This window comes from Rattus norvegicus, chromosome 1, assembly GCF_021556685.1.
Source record: "Rattus norvegicus strain SHRSP/BbbUtx chromosome 1, alternate assembly SHRSP_T2T, whole genome shotgun sequence".
NCBI classification, from domain to species: domain Eukaryota; kingdom Metazoa; phylum Chordata; class Mammalia; order Rodentia; family Muridae; genus Rattus; species Rattus norvegicus.
The window spans coordinates 168,322,641-168,342,362 of NC_141534.1; the positions used below are offsets into that span (position 1 = coordinate 168,322,641).

At 51.6% G+C, this 19,722-nt stretch overlaps 1 protein-coding gene across 1 annotated transcript in view; it reads left to right on the forward strand.

The window, feature by feature from the left end:
* Positions 1-275: 275 nt before the first annotated feature.
* Positions 276-19,722, forward strand: part of Arap1 (ArfGAP with RhoGAP domain, ankyrin repeat and PH domain 1) — a 65,516-nt gene continuing 46,069 nt past the window's right edge. Inside the window, 2 exon segments of the mRNA NM_001427363.1 lie at positions 276-385; positions 19,088-19,165. The gene's annotated coding sequence lies outside the window, so the exon portion shown is untranslated.

Below are 19,722 nucleotides of genomic sequence, written 5' to 3' on the forward strand. Positions count from 1 at the left end.
TGTCTGCCTGTGTGTGTTCCCAGAGGGTAGACTCACTAGAACAAGGGTGTCGAGACAAGGAGACTCAAGGATCCATAGAGTCTCAGCAGGGGCAGGGTAGACCTGAGCTTCAAAGCCTCAGTAAGCTAAGGGTAAAGGAGAGACACAAACCCGGCGGGCCGGTCGGTCTAGGGTACTGAGAATCCGGACAAGGCTGGGGGCGGGACCGGCCGGCTCCCTGCCGGTTCCCCGCCCTCACGTCCCCCGGGTGTCACGTGGGGCGGGCGGAAGCGCCCGGCGAGGTGGGCGCGCCCGGACCGCTGCCGCGAGTTGCCTGCGGCCGCGTGTGACAGACGGTACTGGGACCCCGAGTCCCACCCCGTGGAGTTCTCTTCGCTCAAAACAGGTCAGTGAGGTTGCTGGGACCTCCCAATTGCCAGTTGTGGCCGGTACTGGCTCCATTCCTCAGAGGGGAATGGTGAGGCCCCGTTCAATTTTCCCGGGGTCATCTGGTGCGCGCTCTTGCCTGGGGGTTGAAGTAAGGTGGGGTTGCCTCTGGAGGTGGAGGCATCCAGCCAGACCCGTAGGGACAGGGAAAGTGAGGTGGTGGATACCAGCTTTCAGCCCTCAGCTCTTCTGCTTTCGGATTGCAGGCTCCGGAGCCAGTTGCGTCAAGCAGCTTGGTTTTCCCATTTGAGAAATGAAGACTCCCACCTAATCTACCCCGGACATTCTTACAGCCTCTCAAACCTTTAGGACCGTAGCCCTGGACCTGAGGCATTGGTAACCTTGGGCAGGCTACTTCCGTCCTCTGCACCTCGATTCCCCACCAGTTAATGGGGGCATGGTTTCTCTAGAGCCTACCTGGCCCAGTTGCCAGGAAAGAAGGGGTGTGTTCGTTGAATGGGGTCAGGCTGGGAGTGGGTGGATGGGCTTAGAACAGGCATGCGGTGCAGCGGGGGCGGGGCGGCGTGGTGGGGGCAGCGGGGTAGGTGTTTGGACACAAATCTCCGTGGGTAGGTTTGGGTGCTGGGTGATTAGGAGCCAGCACAGTAGGTGTCTGCCCTGTTTCTCTAAATCCGGTGTCTTGGGGAAACCTACCTAGACTGGAGATGCGAGGATTCAGGGTTGGACTTGGGGATACCCAGGTAAGGATTTGACTGCTGCTGGGTCCAGGGGACACTGATACCTGTTCTCGGAAAGTCGTGATTGTCTGCTAGGGGAAGCCTGCGATCCTAGCAGCGTCATTATAGGGTGGAAGAAATTCAGCAGAACCCAGAGACAGATGTGGATAGGTGCAGACCTGGGGAGGAGAGAATGCCTGAATGAACTTGGTAGTTAAGCGGCTGTTTGCAAAATTGTCCCCCGCGCGGCAGGGATGCTGATAACCTTCCAGAGCAAAGGCCAGGGAGGTGGGTGTGGCTGTAAGGGGTGGCAAGGGAGGATGTGCAGAGAACTCATCCTGGCTAGAATTTATTTAGACCCCAGCCCGGGACCGTGCTCCCCAGTGGTCATTTGCTCATTGGAATAGGGTACACGTGAGATGTCCCAGGCAGGTTACTGATGGCTGTGAGGAGGAGATGGCCCCGGCTCCCCCAGGTTTCATTTGGACATTCAGGCCTCCTTCCTTGGCCCCCATCATGCAGAGTTCAGCCACATGCAAAGAATCGGCTTTTGTGCAAAGATGCTCCACGCCAAGTGTCCTCCTCATCCGAGTCCCCTTGTTCTCGGAGACATCGGGGTTCAGATGTGGGCTGCAGATTGCAGGGCCTTCCAGCTTGGTTTTCAGTTCCGGGTAATGGCAAGGCCTGGGACAAGTTTCCTTGGATGTCTATGAAGACTGGGTACAGGTCTGGAATTCTAGCACTGCTACCAAGCCCGATGTGACTTTGCCACGGTCCGTCCTTTTCAGAGTCCCCTTTCCACCTGTGAGGGTGGGATGATTAGCCTGGCTTCATGTTCCAAGGACAGACTGCTAAAGCAAGAGTCAGGCCAATGTGAATCCTGCCCAGATCTGAGTGAAGGAGAGGGTAGCGGGGAGCAGAAGACCAGAGTGCTGGTTAACGGAGATCCAGGCCTAGGACCTCTAACATTCTCCAGGGCTTCTCCCTCCCCACTCCACTTTCTTGGCTGAGCTCAAAGCCAGCCGCCAATGCCCAAACAAGTGGCCTCTGTTCCTAGAGGAGGGGGAGGGGAGGCAGGCCCTGGGCTCTGGGCCTGCCTGTCCAGCACTGACCCTGCCTCCCCCTTTGCTGTGGGTCTTAACTCTTGGAAGCCTGAACTGGGTACTGGGCTGTTTGACAGCCGGTAACTCTTGTCCTACAACTGTCTGTCCACCTTGCTTCCGATCTCTGAGCTCTGTCTCTTTCAGAGCGCCCGATAGGACACCCTTCTCAGAGGAGCATGTATGTGGGACATGGGTGGCAATCAACCCTCTCAACTCCTGTCAAGTCCATCAGACCAGACTTAGTCCCTCCACAGACAGTGCAAGGGTGTCGTGCTTTAGAGAGAGGTTCTGTGTTCAGAATGGCTGCCGGGTGTCTGAAAGTAAAGGCAGAACTCACAGTTTACAGCTGACTCAACACTAGGACCCCTCCCATCCAGTTCTGACAGAATACATAACTTCTTGTCCACCCATCCCTCCCCCAAGCCAGGCCCCCCCAGACCTGTACATTCCAACTGGGGCTCTGGGGAAGTCAGACCATGCCCAAGGAGGCAAATGTCCCCTAGATGACAGAAATCAGGAGTGGTGAGGGAACACAGCTCAGGACTCATCACCCACAGCTTTCCTGTGGAATCAATCAGTCTGTGGAATCAATCAGTCTGTCTCTGTCTCTGTCTGTCTGTCTCTGTCTGCCTGTCTCTGTCTGTCTGTCTCTGTCTGTCTGTCTCTGTCTCTGTCTCTGTCTCTGTCTCTCTCTCTCTCTCACACACACACACACACACACACACACACACACACACACACACACACACACACACACCCCTTTTGGGTCATAGGCCAGAAAGAAGAGCCTGTTCTATAAGATTTCTGAGTCAGGTGTGGTGGCCTATCCCTTTAATCCTAACACTCAGGCTGCAGAGGCAGGCGGATCTCTGAGTTTGAGGCCAGCCTGGTCTACGGAATAAGTTCAAGGAAAGCCAGAACTATATAGAAAAACCTTGTCTAGAAAAACTAAGGAAGAAAATAGATTTCTGTCCTAGATCACTAGGATAGAGTGGCTGGGAGGGATGTGGAGTTATGTGACTACCTCAATAACATTAATATTTTATCCAGTATAATAAGTTATTATATGAGTATAATTATAACAGCAGTAGAAGCTGCTGTTTCTTGGCCATTCCCATTTTATAGGTGAGCAAAGTGAGGCCACGAGGCAAAGTGGTTTTCTAGGGACCAGACATTTCTTAGACACGTGGGGACACTGCGTTTTTGTTACATAGAGTGAGATCCTTGAGCACAGGGAGGATTTTTTGCAGATTCAAACTCAGCCCTACCTTAATATTCCCTTTGCAATCACTGGCAGACTGGGGGTTGCTTAGTCCCTGACATTGGTGGTGATCAGTTCGGGGCAAATATTAATTAACTCCCTGTCCCTCTGGCTTTCCCAGACTCTATTTTACTGCTGAGGAAGGCAAGGTCTGTAGATGGTCAGCATCATGGAGACAAGAGCAGGGACAGGAGTCTAGGCTGGGGCTGTACATGTGCTCTCTTTCCTGCCTGGGGCAGCGGGGTAGGGAGGGTGGTCTCTGACACCCTGAGGTCCTTGCAGGGAGGGCCCACTGCCTTATCACAGGTCTCAGGTCTGTGTCCTCAATAGTCAGGAGCTAGCTCTTCTTAGGGGCCCTGGTATCGCTGCCATGTAGGGTATTGGTGACTGAGCAAACCTGGGAAGGTTTCCAGAGCCAAGAGACCAAGACACAGAGGCCACCTGAGGTCAAGTGCAATGTGCTTAGGGCTTCCGTGGGCCAGGGAGGGTGCAGGGATTAGAGACCCATGTTGTACTCTCCCACCTATGTATCTAATCTTCTTTTCCCTCAGCTTCATTTTGTGAGGATCTCTCAGGGCCATTCCTCTGTCATCATCTGAGGGTAGAGAGCTGGAGCCACATCTAAAATCTTAGTGGCCCAGGACTCCAGGGGGCCGGGCCAGGCTGCCATAAGTGGCTGCATCCCCAGGACAGAACACTTTAAGGCTGAAATGTTCTTGCTCTGTAGCCTCCTGGGTGCCAGGGTCTCCCCCATTGGCATCCATCTCTCCAGTCTTTTCTTTCTTCCTCTTCCCAGGTCTGCCTGTCCCATATGTGGGCAGCACTAGAGAGAAACCAATGAGACAGTCTAGGACTTGATCGAGTGACTGTGGCTGGAAGGAAGGTGTTGCTCACCATCCCTTGGACCCACGTTCACTGACTTGTAAGATTCTGAGTCTTGACACGCAAAGCGTTAGAGACTTGAGAGAGGGGTTGGTTTACGCAGGTGTTCCCAGCTTTTAGGACGTGAAGTCATAGGGCCCCACAAAGCTTAGATTTGGAGCGGGTCTCCTTGAACCGAAGCTATAAACCCTTTGTCACCTTTGGCCACATCGTCATTAGACTGCGGCTTACGGAATCATGGGTTACTCAGTGCCTTTGAATTCCTGCTGACCTCCAGGCTCATGCAACCACATATGTTCTGCTGTGCTGCTTCTCTTTCTAGAAATCCACAGGGCCAGCTCTGGGGCCCAGGGGTAGCATGCAGTACAGTAGTCTTGTAGTGGAAAACCTAGAGGGTAGGACCATTGACTGCATTCACGAAGGAGAAGCTGCATGGATACAAGGGCGCAGCAGCCTAAGGGCTGGCAGGGTCATGGAACAAGGTCAAAGGTTGCTCTGTGGTCATCGGACATAGCATGAGATGTGGCTCAGCAGACCCAGATCAAATCTGCAAAGGATCAGGATCAGGCTGGAGGGCCCTACAGAGAGAGGTGGTGGGCGGTGGCTTGAGTCAAGGAGGTTGAGGAGAGCTCTCATATCTTTAGGTGCAGGAAGCTGGGCCTTGGCCAGTGCCCTTAGATTTTTACCACATCAGCAATGCATCACCTGGTCCCTGCCCTTGTGGAAGGAGACCTGTTCCTTACAGTATGTGTGATGCTTCCCGGAAGGCTCCCTGGCTGGGAGGTACCTTGATGGGGGTTGGGGTACACCTCCCAGTCCCTTCCTATGCTATTCCCTCTATGAAGAGTCCCTGTCATTGGATTCAGCATTTGATGTCCAGGACTTGGGTCAGGTGGAGCTCTCTCTGTACCCATAGTGTGTGAGCTGGGCTAGGCTTTCAAACCCCTGAGTGTCAGCTCTCTGTCTTCTTAGTGAGGACCTCCAGTAGGCTGTGTGTAGTTTTGTAACTAAAATGCAATGATGCCCTCCAAGACCCCCAGACCTGACAGGGAGAAAAGGGAACGCCCTCCCTGAGGGGCAGAGCCTGGGACAGATACTTTCCCAGAGTGCGGGCCCCACTTGCTTGGTGAAGAGGTGCCAGAGTATTAGCTAATGGTCTACCTTCCCCCATCAGAATGGGCTGTGTGTGTCCCCAACACCTGCTGCCTCTTCCTCTGCTCTCAAGATGACTCACTGAGCCGAGGGACCTGAACATCAGAGACCTGACCGGGACACGTACCTGCCTGTACTGCTTGTGGCCTGAAAACCCACATTTTCAGGTCCGGAGAGATGGTCAGTGGTTGAGAGCACAGGCTGCTTTTCCAGAGGATCCAGGTCCAATCCCCAGCACTCAAATGGCAGCTCACAATTGTCTCTAACTCTAGTTCCGGGGGGATCTGATGCCTTCTTCTAGCCACCGAGGGCACTAGGCACACATGCGGTGCAGGGATATACACCTGCAATGTAAAATAAAATGAAAGGAAACCCCACAGTTTGGACTAGGGATTATTCAACACCCACTAGGTTCTGGGTTCAATCCTTAGGACAGCAAAAACCGGGTATGGTAGTATTTCTGTAATCCCAGCACCTGGGAGGTGGAGGCAGGGGATTCAGAAGTTTAAGGCTGGGATGAGGAGATCGATCAGGAGGCAAAGACTTGCCATGCAAGTGGGGGAACCAGATAACGTATGACCAGAACCTCTGACAGTAGTACATTCATCTGTAACTCCTGCACTCCCACGGGAAGCTGTGAGGCAGAGACAGAAGGGTCCAGAAACTTGGGGCCAACGAGCCTGGTCTATGCAGCAGAGAACAACCAGAGACCCTTTCTCAAGCAAGGTGGAAGGTGAAAACCCACACTGAAGGTGGCCCTGGTTAAGCTCTTGCTCTCTCTGGGACTCACTCCTCTTCTTGAAATGAGAGAGTCCTGATGTGTTAGGAGCAGGTGGTTGGGGCCTGGGTAGTGCTGAGAAGTCAAGAGTAGGAGGTGGAATTGCGTCAGGTACAGCAGAATAAAAAGTCCCCATGCTGGGAAAGCTGCTGACCTTGCAGTTCCTGCTGCCTGTGTCAACCAGGAAATGTCCACCCAGTTATTTACTTTGTGCCACAGGGGAATCAGACCCTGGCCCTGTCTGGATTGGATTGAGAGGAAACGTGTGATCCAACTGTGACCTGGGAGTCAGAGACTGTCCTTTGGAGCAGGCTGGGTGGAGAAGTAATCCAGGCAAAAGGAGTTGTGTAAGCCAAGGCCTGGAAGGATGCATGGCTGTAAGAGGAATGGGGCCGGTGTCTGAGCTCCCTGGACAGTGAACAGTAATGGACGGCAGGTGGGCAGGCAGGGGAGGAACATGTGCCATCGAGTGAGAAGGGTGTCCAGGCTCAGATTCCAGGGAGCCAGGTGTCAGCTGTTCCAGAGACCTGTTAGGCTGTGGGGCAGCATAGGTGGTATGAGCCAGCATTTCTCTTCTGTGTGGGCTCCCCAGAAGTGTTTATTGAGCTACCCAACAGGAAGTGGCTGGTCCAGCCTCACTTGGGAAGACAGCTACAGAGGATTCCAGGGGACCCCAGAACCTTATGTCTGAGAGATTCCTAGACTTCTGCCTTGAACTTCACAAGTGGCTTGCCCAGCTCTGCTGTCTCACCGGGTGGCTGTTGTGCTTAGTCTAGCCATCTGTAGATCCTGTCCTGCCCACGCTGCCCCACTGCTGTTTGTGTGTGGTGTGTCTGCATTCTGAAGGCTGCTGTCAATTCTAGATCAGTCCAGGCTAAACAACAAACACTGGAACAAAAACGGCCCCCCTAAACACCCCAAATACCTCCTTCCTCTGTGCCCCCCCAAAAAAAGACAATGAAAAAATTCATAGCACAGAAAGCAAGAACGCAATGTCAGAGTAGCTGAGGATTCTCCGGGGGGGGGGGGGGGGCTCGGAAGCTCGGTGGTAAAGTGCCTTGGTGTGCTTTCATTGGACCTGAGTTCAGATCTCCAGCACCCACATCAGGAGCTGGGTACAGTGCTGCTACCCCAGCACTTGGGAGGATGGAGACAAGGGGCTCCCTGGAGCTCGGTGTAGTCAGTCTAGCCAAATTGGTGAGCTTTGGGTTCAATGAGAGATCCTGTCTCAAAAACTAAGGTGGGGAATGATTGAAAAGACACTTGGCATAACTCCCTGGCATCTGCGTGCATATGCTGTATGTGTGCATGAGCTGTGTGTGTGCATATGCTCAGTTAGATGTGTTTGTGTGTGTGTGTGTGTGTGTGTGTGTGTGAGTGCATGTGCTCACTCAGATGTGTGTGTGTGTGTGTGTGTGTGTGTGTGTGTCTGAGTGCATGTGCTCACTCGGACATGTGTGTGTATGTGTGCATGTTTGTGTGTAAATACACACAAAAAATGAAAAAAACAAAACAAAGCAAGTGAATTTCAAGTCTCGCAGCATTAGGAACCTTTCTGTCACTGAGTGTTCTGTGTCCGTCTGGCCATCTGTTAACATTGCCTGGACAATATGGAAGTGTGCCTTTTTTTTATTTTTTATTCATTTATTTATTTATTTATTGGTTCTTTTTTTCGGAGCTGGGGACCGAACCCAGGGCCTTGCGCTTCCTAGGCAAGCGCTCTACCACTGAGCTAAATCCCCAACCCCCTTTTTTAATTTTTTTTATTTATTTAGTTAGTTTTTATATATTTGGTTTTTCAAGACAGGGTTTCTCTTTGAGGCCCTGGCTGCCCTGGAATTCACTCTGTAGACCAGGCTGGCCTAGAACTTGGATCTGCTTGCCTCTGCCTCCAGAGTGTGGGAAGCAAGGACATGCGTCACTGCTGCTCTGCCTCGCTCGGATTAGTATCTTTGGGTGGTCATCTAGGCCGTGCATAGGCCGCACTCACCTTCTCTCTCTCTTTCCTTCCTCCCCTTCCTGTGTCCTCCTTGAGCCTGCCCATCTCCACATTTATTCTCCCTTCTGAGGAAATCCGAATGGACGAAGTGCTTCCTAGGTTCAGATCCTGGCTTTTGGGCACCGTGAGTGAGCTACTTCACCTTACCAAGGCTCATTTTAGTCATCTGTAACGCTGGTCACACCACCTGCCTTCTAGGATGTTGAGGGTTGTGAGGTAGGGCGTGTGGTGTGGTGGTGGGGTTCTTGTTGGACAGTGTGGGCTCCATAAGCTCAGTCTTGGAGTGCTCTATGCAGGAAAACTGATGATGGGTAGGCTAGAACACTCCCCCCAACACACACACGCCCTGCTTAGATGAGGGCTGGAGAGGCAAGATGGAAAAAGGAGTCTTCCTTTCGGTTGTCGGGTTGTGTCCTGGGGGAAGCTGAGGTGACCCGTGGGGCTGCTCCCCACCTCTCTCTCTTCCACTCCCAGCTCCTGGGCAGCCACCACCCGACCACCCAGCTGACCCTCTTCAGCATGGCAGCTTTCCCTTTCAGGGGCCAGCAGCCTATTATCTTCATCCTCCCCAACCCCGGGGGACTTCTAAGGAAATGGCAGGTCTTGTCTCTATTTCCTGGGGTCTTTAGTTCTCAGTACAGAGAGCCAGAGTCCGTCCCTCACGGGCAGGAACTCTTGGCTGCCAGCTTTCTCCCCTCTCCAAGCGGCCAGTGCTGGCTTTCAGCCTCTGAGTATGTGGTGAGGGTCCTACCGTCCCCTGGTGAGCCTGGACTGTCCCTTACTGCTGCCTGTGATCCTGCGGTCAGCCCTGTGCCCTCTCTCCCTCCTGTGGTCAGTGGCTTCCTGTTTCTACCCCATTTAGTCTCTGGGTCCCCTGGGTGGAGGGTGCAGCAGCCACAGGAGGATCTTCCTGGAACCATGCTGTGGCACCTTGGGCAGCGAATGCCCTTGTACGGGCAAGGAGTCTCAGTCCCCAGGAAAGTACTGCACGGCTTGGGACCTCGGCTGTGCAGAGGCAGTTAGGGGACCATGGCGGCCTGATATCTGCAGGGCAGGGAAAGGCAAGGAACCGGGATTCGGACAGCGTAAAGCAAAGGACTGAGGCTGGGGCTCTGGTTGTGTGTGTGTGTGTGTGTGTGTGTGTGTGTGTGTGTCCTTGGCTTCTCTGTGTGTGTGTGTCTTGGGGTGTCAGGGGGCTGGGTTCCATCTTTAGCAAAAACAGAAAGGCCTGGGAAAGTATTGGGGGGAGCATGAATTAGAAGTATGCCTGAAAGGAATGGCTAGGGGCAGGAGAACCCGTTGGCAAGGTTCATGTTGGTGTAAGAGAGGAATGGTTTATAGCACTTTGTCAGGCGGCCTAAAACCAGCCCTTTGACTTTCAGCTTTCTTGATTTGCAAGGGAGGTACTAAAGTTACACCTTCTCCCCGTGTGATCTCCGTCTAGGGTGGAGCCTGGGCGTGAGGGGGCCCTGGCTGAGGTTTGAGGCTGTGGTGGGTCACATGCTGTCTTAGGGAACAAAGCAAGGGTCCCTGAGTCTGGTGTTTACTAACGGAGTTCTGTGCTTCCTGGTGGAGATTGAGCAGGCCCAGCCTCGCTGTTCAGGATGGAGTAGGAGGAGCCATGAGTCTCTTCTCTAGACCAGATGGCCGGGGACAGTATCAATTCAATCGGTGATGGTTCCGCTAGTAATCTATATATATTACTGGGTGTGGCAGCTCACTTCTGCAATCCCAGTACTCAGGAGGCAAAGGCAGGAGGACTGTCACGAGTTTGAGATCAGCCTGGCAAACATTGAATTCCTGGCCAGCCAGGGCTGTTTTATATATAAGAGGACCCATCTCAAAATAACGACTCCGGGGCTGGAGAAATGGCTCAGTGGTTAGACCATTGACTACTCTTCCAGAGGATACCAGTTCAATTCCCAGCACCCACAATGGCATCTTACAACTGTCTGTAGCTTCAGTTCTAGGAGATCCAACACCCTCACGCAGGCATACATGCAGGCAAAGCACCAATTAATACTCATAAAATAAAATAATAATAAATAAGATGACAGCAAAAATTAAAACCAAAACAAACCAAGTCTATGTTGTATTTAAAAATCACAAAGGATGAGGCTACCTTATGTTTGGTTCTGAGAACAAGCCGCCTTGACTCTCATTTTGTGTTTTAGTTTAAATTTATTTCTTTACTTATTATGGTGTGCGCGCATGCGTGATGATACCCGGGGGAAGGCACGCACCGCAGGGTGCCTGTGGAAGCCAGAGGACAGCTTACAGAATCCATTCTCTTTCCTCCTTTACATGTGTTCCAGGGATGAAACTTGTGTCACCAGGCTTTCTGTGACAAGCACCTTCGCCTGCTGAGCCATCTTGCCAACCCATTGTTTTTTTACTTTAAGAAATATTATTTCTGAAGTTGTGTGTGCACGCACAAGTGCATGCGTGCGTGTGCGCGCACAGCATTATGTGAAGGTTCAGAGACAACCTGGAGTGTCATCCTCTCTTTTTGTTGTTCACCACTGTGTACGCCAGGCTAGCTTCTGGTTTTCCCGTCTTGGCCTCCCATCTTACCGGGGCTGTGCTGGCATTACAGGTGCATGCTTACTGCTACCCTTAGCTTTACATGGGCACGGGGGATTTGAACTCAGGCGTGGTAAGTGCTTTACTCACTGAGCCATCTCCCCAGCCTTCTTTCTTTCTTTCTTTCTTTCTTTCTTTCTTTCTTTCTTTCTTTCTTTCTTTTTTCTTTTCTTTTTTCTTTTCTTTTTTCTTTTTTTCGGAGCTGGGGACGGAACCCAGGGCCTTGCGCTTGCTAGGCAAGCGCTCTACCACTGAGCTAAATCCCCAACCCCCCCAGCCTTCTTTCATTGTCTGCCTTTGAGACAAGGTAGCTGAGACTGGACTGAGCTCAGGCTGGCCTCTTAACTCTTGAGTCTCCGGATTCAGTTTACAGAGTCCTTGGCCATCACTCCCTCCCTGAACTCAATTCTAGTGATTTAAGCTACATCATGGTTGGGGATGTAAGTCTCTTGATAGGTTGCTTGCCTAGCATACTTGAGGACTAGGGTTTAATTTTCAGCTCCCGGTAAACTGGGCATGGTGGTATATGGTTGTGTCCCAACACTGAGGTGGTAGAGACAGGATTTGATGTTCAAGGCAACGTAGTGAGTTTGAGGACAGGCTGGGATGCACGAGACCCTGTGTCAAATAAAATAAAATAAAATAAAATAAAATAAAATAAAATAAAATAAAATAAAATAAAGTCATCTTCCTTCTTGCCTTCCTCCTAACGGAGATCAAACCAAAGGCCTCATGTGCCAGGCAATGCTCTACCGCTAAGCTCATCTCCAGTCTCCATTCTGATAGTAGAAGTGATTACACTATTTAAAACTTTAAACAACACAGACAGGAGATTTGTAGAAAGTCTTTCAAGATGTAGCTTGTATAGCTCAGCGGTAGAACATTTGCCTGGTATGTGGGAGTTCCTGGGTTCAAATCCCAGCAGTACACAAATGTGCACATATACAAGATGGGGATAGGAGTTAAGAGTTAGGCCTGAAATTATGACCAGGGCTTGTCTGCCGTCCTTTTGTCATTAGCATCTCCTGTTTACTGAAAGACTGTGGGTTAGCATTTTATTAGGGAGATGCTATAAAAAGTTTGTTAAGGCCAGGCAGTGGTACACGCCTTTAATCCCAGCACTCAGAGGCAGAGGCAAGCGGATCTCAGAGTTTGAGGCCAGCTTGGTCTACAGAGAAAGGCCTAGAACAACCAACTGCATCCCGTTGTGGGGTTCTGAGGGAAGAGGCACTGTTTTCTAATTTATTTAAGGGCCCCACCTGGTTTAGGGACAGCAGTTCATTTAGAGTGGGGAGCATTGGAGAGCAATGGGGAGTTCTATGTAGGATAGAGTGTGGAGTTATAGCCTGGTCTGTGTGCGCGTGTGTGCGTGTGCGTGTGCGTATGCGTGTGCGTGTGCGTGTGCGTGTGCGTGTGTGTGTGTGTGTGTGTTGGGTTAAGTTCCATGTAGCACAGGTGTCTGGAACAGAGCCCATTAGAAAACGTCACTGGATCTGGTGTGACAGATTCATTGGTGACAGAAACCTGAGAACAATAGGTACTGGAACCTGGCTAGAAGCCCAAATACCAAGTCCAGTCAGGACCAGTCATGGCCTTAGGACTGGACAGGAAGTGGCTGCCTGAACTGAGGAGGAGTGAGCAGAAGATGAAAGTCTGGCCTATGCTATGCATGAGGTGACGTGTCACAATCATCTGGGTTCCCCGGCTTTGTGGGCAGAGACCTTCACTTGTAGAGGAGAAAAATGGGGCCTAAGGTGGGATGGGATATACTAGGATTTAGGCAGGCAGGAGAGCCAGGTGACATTAGGTTTGCCTTGCCTCCCTGCTGGGGATGGGGTTCAAGTTTGGGGCCTATTTTTATTTATGTAGGCCTAGGAGGCACAGCCATACAGAAAATGGCCCCACTCCAGATGGGATAAACAGAATGCTCTGGGAGCCAGGGAGAGTCAGTAGGGCAGACACAGATGGGAGTAGGGCAGCAAGCCTAGTAGGCCCTTCATGAGACCTGCTTGCCGCAGCCTACAGTCCCTGAGAGACAGGAAGTAACGTTTTGGTCTAGGGGTTCACTATGCTGTGCCCCACCCCTTTGCCCTGGCTGCCTTGGCTCAGAAGGAGTTAGCTTGGCAGAGTTGGGGGTCATTTCTGCACCCTCTGAGCTGGGAGCCCAGCCCCCCACTTAGTTCCTCATAGCTACAGGAAGTATCTCCAAGGCTTCTTGCCTGCTAGAGGAGGCTCACTGAGTCCTGTGGACGCCCATGAGAGCTGCTGGAGCCTAGGAGGGTGGCTCTGCCACAGGTATTACCTGGTTACTTGGGCCAGGCATGTGTGGGGTATATGTTGGGCATGTTGGGGTTTTAGCGAAGTTGTGCGGGGGATCTGAGACAGTTCTGTGCACTTGAGTTGTGGGTAGGAGCACGGGCTCTATAAGCTGGTGGCTGAAGGGCAGCTCTATCCAGCAGCTGCTGGTGAGTAGAAGGCCTGAGGCCTTGGGAGTTTGGGAGGCAATTCAGTCGTGCTTGTGTGCTGTTGTGGTGTGTGGTTTGTAGATCCAGTTAGGTGTGCGGTTGTGGTTCCTGTGGAGGTAGATATGAGGGGGTTTCCTGAGGGCTCGACACTAGAGTCCTGGTCTAGCCGCCTGGCTTGGGAAACCTGCCGCCCTGGAGCAGGGGTGGAACTGTGCAAGAAGGCAGGAGAGGAGAGCTAAGGCCACACACAGGTAGGCCTGGGGCTGCCCTTCCCTTCCTCTCCCCAGGGCTGGGCCTTTCCTTGAACTTGGAGCAGAGTCCTGTAAAAGGAACACAACAGGGGAGGCCACCTGACCATAGGGCCTCCAGAGCGCCAGAGGGAGGAGCCAGGACCTTTAAGATTGCTCTGAGTCACTGTTGTAAATCCGAATGAAAAGAAGACAAGGGGAGGCCTCTGGACAGGTACACCCTCTGGGCCAGCAGGCTCACAAGTGACCTTGCAAGCTGCTGCTCCAACCTCTGGGGCGGCCGGTCTTGCTTCCCCGCTGGTCTCCTCTCCAGCGTACTTGGTGTGTGCTGTGTGCTGTGTGGTCCCGAGCCTTGTACATTCAGTTCCCGTTGCATGGAACAGTGTTCTTCCTGTCTCCACCCGTCAAGGCCCAGGGAGGCAGCCCATTCTCCAAAGCGTCTGGGCTACAGCAGGGGACTTGGTAAGTGTCCACCTTACCCATGTGACTTTGGGTATGTCCCTAGGTCTGGGGATCATTGTAAGAACTAAGGGGACATAGTGGGAACCTGGGAGGGGCTGGGCCCATAGTGGCATTTGGAGGAGGTAAAGGAGCCAAGGCTGTGGCTACCTTGTTGGGTTGGTGAAGTTGGTGTCACTGGTTAATAGTAGTAGGTATACCACACAGGAAATGTTGAGCAGGGCCAGAAATGGGCAGTGGGTTCAAATTCTGCCTTGGGACTGGGCTGATAAAGTCATCAAAAGGGTGAAAGCTTTGGCTCCAGCAAGAGGGAGTGAAGCTGGACCTGGGGAGAGACTGGCTGGCAAGGATTAGAGGTTTAACATGTCTCTTCCTTCTCAAGTGGGACTGAATGCTTTGAGCTCCACTATGGATGGTAGGGTTGGAAAGAGAGGCAGACTTTCACAGAAAGTCGGGCCATCACAGAAGATGCTTAAGGCAGGCTACAAGTGGATCCTCTCAAGCAGAGTGACCAAGGAGAGCAGGCAGGAACATGGAGGCCAAAGGGCAGTCTTGGAGGACTTTCTGGAGGAGGTGGCTTGGAGTGGAGCCAGGGTGATTGATAGACTCGTTGTCAGTTGACTGCTTTGGGGGCTCCCCTATGTCAGGCTTGTGCTGATGTAGGAAATGACACAGGAGTTGTGGATGGGGTTGGGGCTTGGGGTATGTCATTGAGCATTTGGGCAAGTCACTTCCTCTCTGTGGTGTTTATTTCTTCATCCATAAGTGGCAGGGCCGGACTGCAGCAAATGGTAGGCTGAGGAGCCCTCGGGGCACAGGGAGCCCCATCAGTTCTGGCAGTTGGCAAGTCAATCTGAGCAACACTGAAGGAAGAGCGAGATGGATGCAGGCGGCTGCGCAGGCCTGGCTGGGTGTCGGGGCGTACCCCTCAACCCCAGCTGTAGTGTTGTATGAGGATCCTTCCTCAGCTGGGTTTCTGCTTCTCAGAGAGTACGAGCAGAGTCTGGGTGCTAAAGAGCTCCATCGTCCAGGCATACGATACGTTGATGCCATTTATAGAGTGAAAACCCACGTCAAACACCCATGGTCTTCGATAAAGAAAGGATAGCGTTATCAGCACTCTCTGGCCTCCGCAGTGATTACCACAGACTTCTGTCAGGGACAGTCACCTCTGGAAGTCTCGCTGACCTGGCATGGTGGGGGCTCCAGGCTGTGGTTCCTGGGTAGCCATGTCCAGCTTCTGGATTATGCTTCCAGCTCCTTGAGTAGCACTGTCCCCTAGGCTCTTAGCACTCAGTCCCCAGGTCTCTGACCTTGGCCAGTGTCCTTTAGTGCAGGAATAGGAACTTGAGAGAGGCCAGGCTCTTCTCAGGGAGAGCAGTGTTCCTGTTTCCCAGCCCCAGCCTGTCCAGCAGTGAGGGTTGGGACAGTCCCCATTCCCCAGTCCTCAGCAGGGCTCAGCAGGTGGTCCTTTATACTTGGCATGACTAAGGGGAACTGCCTTGCCCAGTAGACAGTGCAAGAGCATCTGGAAGATGGCTCCACGGTTATGATGCTGGCTGTGCAAGCCTGATGACCGAATCCAGATCCTCAGAACCCAGGACCAAAGCTCACGAGGTGGCTCATTGAGTGCAGATTCCTGGCCCCTAGTCTGATGGCCTGAATTCAGGTTGCACGTGTCAGAAGGGGAAAGGTGTCCTTTGGTTATGCACATGCATGCACATGCATGCGTGTGTGTGCACACACACAGCATAAAAACAAAACAAAATCAAACCTGGATGCAATAGTGTGTGTGTACTCCTCACCCCCGGCTGTAGTGTTGTATGAGGATACTTCCTCAGCTGGGTTTCTGCTTCTCAGAGAGTACGAGCAGAGTCTGGGTGCTAAACAGTGTGTGTGTGGTGTGTCGCCATGCTCCAGAAGATAAGAGGTTCCGACAGGAAGTTTGTGGAGAGTGAGAAATACGGCTAAGCTGCCGGTACACAGTGGTGAGCGGTGAGCGATGTCTCAAGGGGATAAGTAAGGGACATATGCCCACGGTAGCCCTCTGATCTCAACACATGCATGGCGGCATATATGTGCACATGCTCACACATGTACATGCACTCACATCACACAAACACATGAGGCCAAAAGAAGGCATATTAGCATCCCAACACTCAGGAGCTTCAATGGCAGAGGCCTTGCCCAGGCTAGACCTGGGTTTGATCCCAGACAGAACAAAACAAAACAGAAGAATGAATTCTAATATTTTTTTATTTATGATTTTAATGTTTACTTCCTGAGTATGACTGTTTTGCCTACATGTATGTACATGCACTACATGTGTGCCCAGTGTCTGAGGAGACCAGGAGAGGCATTGAGTTCCCTGGAAGTGGCGTGGGGACAGGTGTTTGTGAGCCACCATGTGGGTATTGGAAACAGAACCTAGGTTCTCTGTAAGAGCAGCGAGTACTCTTAACCGCTGAGTCATCCATCTAGCCCCTGCTTTTAAAGTGTTAAATATTATCATTGGTATCATTGTTATTAGAGTCAGGGTGTTCTGTAGCCCAGGCTAGCTTTAAACTCACTGTGTAACCAAAGCTGGTGAAGTCCTGATCCTCCTGCCTTTTCTTCCCAAGTGCTGGGATTATAGGTGTGGACTACCAATCCTAGCTTCACACTGCTTTAGCTGTGTTTTAAACCTAAATATCCCCAATATTATTACTCAGTATGTAATCAATAGCAAGACAGTGAGATAGTTCACGTTCTTTTTTCTCTTTCACTCTCTTCAAAATCCCATATGTTCAGAATTTAGTGTTGCTCATTTTGGGGACCGTGTCTCGAGTGTTCAAAAGGCATAGATGGCTGTGCCAGCTTCTGTCTTCGACAGGGCAGGCTAGATATGTTGAGACTGCTCCTTCTTAGCCGTAAGACTTCGATAAGTCACTCAACTTCCTTCTACTCTAGTCTCTTTATCTTTAAATCTCTAGATGGTCTTTTGTACTTTACAGATCATAGCGAGGATTAAGTGAATTTAAGCGGGGGGACACTGGGTGGAATGTGTGGGGACATTGGGTGGAACACATGGTGTTTGTTTTTGTTCTCCCCTAACAAGGTTTCTCTGTGCAGTCCTGGCTGTCCTGGAACTCACTCTGTAGACCAGGCTGGCCTCAAACTCATAGATCCTGGCCTCAAACTCTTAGATCCTTCTGCCCCTGCCTCTCTAGAGCTGGGATTAAAGGTGTGAGCCAGTTTGTCTTTCTAAAGCAATCATTTGATTCATCTGCCATTTGGGCCAACACTTTCTCTAGGGCACCAGTTACTTAGCATGTGTTTTAGAGGCTGGGGAGATGGCTCATGGTTAAGAGCACTGGCTGCTCTTCCAGGGGACCCAGACTTGATTTCCAGCACCTACACAGTGGCTTGTGACTGTCTGCAACTCCAGTTGTAGAAGATCTGGCACCCTCTTCTTGCCTACTTTGGCACCACATGCGTGTGGTGCACAGACATATGTGCATGTAAAATACCTGTACACATAACATAAATGAGAATCTTCAAGTTGTTTAAAAAGTTTTTACTTTAAAATCCCATCCCCTGGGATGTGAACTGCTGTGCATGAACTGTCACATAAGCATGAGGACCTCGTTTCTATCCCTTCATCTAAGAAGCCGGACATGGTGCTGTACTCTTGTACAGGATCCCCTGGGGTCCTGACCAGCCAACATAGCCTAATTAGTGAACACCAGGTCCCAGTGAGAGACTTAAAAAACGAGATAGATGTCTCTTGAGGAATGGCACTGGAGATTGACCCCTGGTCTCCACAATCCCTGCCCCTTGTACAGCACAAATACCCACAGACACCCACATTCACATGTAACACCATTTTTTTCTAAGTAGCCCAGGCTGGCCTAGTACTTGCTTTATTGTCCAGGGTGGCACCCTCTTCATAGCAGTTCTCCTGCCTGAGCCTCCCGAGTGCTGGGATCCAGATGTGTACCGCCATGCCTCACTCCGTGTCCCTGTTTTAACCCTGTTCTGAGCAGTGACAGTTGTAGTGTCTACTTACCATAAATAGTCATGAGTGCCCCCAAAGCCATTGTGCAGGGCCCAACAGTTACTAGGACACTCCTGCTCTGTTTTGCTCTTTACTTCAGGGAGGGGTCTGTCCATTCCTCTGTGCTCATGACCCCCCACCTCACAGAGCTTGATCCTTCTCAGCCGCAGGAGCATGGGCCTATTGGCTAGCCTGTTCTCTCTTCCTCTGGAAACCCCCTATTGGCTCATTCTCCTCAACCCTTCTCATGTCCTTGCCCCAGCTGTGTCTCGGCCTGCTCCATGGCCTTCAGATTAGTGCAGTCTTGTGTTCCTATGTCTCTAGCTCTCCTGTCTGGAAAGCATCCTACCCTCTTGCCTCCCTTTCTGATGCAGTCTCTGCCAAACTCCCCAGTAGTCAGTCCACCACTGGGGTCCCAACCAGGGAGCCAGTAGCCCTGAGCCCATGCATGTCTCTCCTCTTAAAGGAACCTCACCATTCCAATCTCCCACTTCTTCTCCTGAAAGGTTTTCTGGAGTCTTACTCCATGACCAGCATCCTGGGGCTCTGGAGCCTTCTCTCTGCCTGCTCGCTCTCTCTCTCTCTCTCTCTCTCTCTCTCTCTCTCTCTCTCTCTCTCTCTCCTCTGTTTCTGTCTCTCTCTGTGTCTGTCTCTGTCTCTCTGTCTCTCTCTGTGTCTGTCTCTGTCTCTCTGTCTCTCTCACTGTCTCTGTCTCTCTGCCTCTCTGTCTCTCTGTGTCTCTTTGTGTCTCTTTCTGTCTCTCTCTGTCTCTGTCTGTCTCTCTGTCTCTGTCTCTCTGTGTCTCTCTCTGTCTCTGTCTGTCTCTCTCTCTGCCTGTCTGTATCTCTCTCTCTGTCTCTCTCTCTTTCTGTCTCTTCCCACCCCCCACCTGCTCCCTGTCTCTACTTCCTTCCCCTGTCTTTGGCTTGCCCCTACTCCATCCCTTTTCCCCTTTCTCTCTCTCTCCTCCTAGCATTGCTTGTCTCATGGCTTTCCTCCCCTATCTCTGTCCCTGCAGCTTCCACCTCAGAGCACCATGAGGAGCCCTTGGGACTAGGAACGACGTCCTTGGAGGACCAGGTGTCCTTGGTGGCAGGTAAGTGAGGAGCTGGGATCCTGAGGTGGGAGTTTCATGGAGGCTAAGACCCTGGGTTTTATATTGTTTGGGGAGCTGATGTGAGCAGAAGATGAGGCCTGGTAAGACCTCCCCGAGGGGCTTGGAGAGGAGAAGGCAAAGGTCCCAGGCTGGTTTGCCGGTGCCGACTGATTGGTGTCTCCTCCTCACTTGTTGAGTCTTGGTTTCTTTCTCATTCCCAAGTGCTCTTAACGATGACCATACCCCTCCCCTTTTAAACGTTTGGTGTGTGTGTGTGTGTGTGTGTGTGTGTGTGTGTGTGTGTGTGTGTGTGTGTGTGTGTTTGCTGGGCTCTCTGGTGCCCTTAGTGTGTATGTGGAAGTCAGAGGACGCCTTGTAGAAATCTGAAGTGGTGTTTCCACCTTCCACCCTAGGGATTGAACTCAGGTCATCAGGCTTTGTGGCACTTTTACCCACTGAGCACTACATTCTCTAGAAATTGATTCATTTTGGGGGCTTGTGGCACAAAATCAAAAGGAAGGATCTAAAAGGATCTGGTTTCCTCAGCTGCCATTTCT